The following is an 857-nucleotide window of genomic DNA, read 5'->3' on the forward strand; positions in this document are numbered from 1 at the left end:
AAGATGCTTTGTGAAGTTGAGGATCCATGTGGTTCTCCAACTGAAACAAGAAGAGAAAAGAAGCCAAGGTTAGAGAAAAACCAAAGTGGAGGTGTAAGGAATCAAACAAAAAAAAAGGTCGGACAAAGCCGAGATTGATGATTCAAGAATTCAAAGCTAAGGTTAGAGAAAAACCTAGGTGAAGAGAGGGAGCCTGCACAGAAAAGAAGAGTGTAAGGCTGGAATAGAAGAGGTGTAATCCTCTTGGAGGATGTGTCAAAGAAGAGTGGGGCTGAAGCAGAGAAGAAGCTCAGTCACCAATGAAAGGAAGCTGCAGCCATGATAAGAAATTCTCATGAGGTTAGTGTGCATAAAATCAAAGTTCAAAGATCAACAATATTCAAATTCAAGAAGGATGGATTGAGAAAGAAGGTTGAGGCTGAGAACAAACTATGTGAAGCATCAAACCAAGAGGGAGAATCTGTAGCTGAGGTCGAAGAGGAGAGAGGTATGCTTAAGTTTGGAAAGTTTTTGATTACTCAAGTTGTGTTGGAGATTCTGAAAAAACCAAATAGACCGAGGTTAGAGAATAGCTTTAGGTGATGGTGAAAAGAACCAAACAGACTAAAGTCAACCAAAGTGATGGTTTAGAGAATGGAAATGCACAACTTGGTGATCAAAGAAGACTCAAAGTAAAGAAAGGGAGATACCTGAGGTTAAGAGAAGTGCACAAGCTGTTGGAGAAGCAGAGATCAAAGCTAAAACAAAAACCAGAAACAAGATGCTCACCTAAGAGTGAAAGGGAGCAATAAACTGGTTAGGAAGGCAAAGAAAGATCAAGCTGAATCCAAACAGTGAATGAAGAAAGAAGCTCACCA

Source organism: Camelina sativa, chromosome 20, assembly GCF_000633955.1.
Source record: "Camelina sativa cultivar DH55 chromosome 20, Cs, whole genome shotgun sequence".
NCBI lineage: Eukaryota > Viridiplantae > Streptophyta > Magnoliopsida > Brassicales > Brassicaceae > Camelina > Camelina sativa.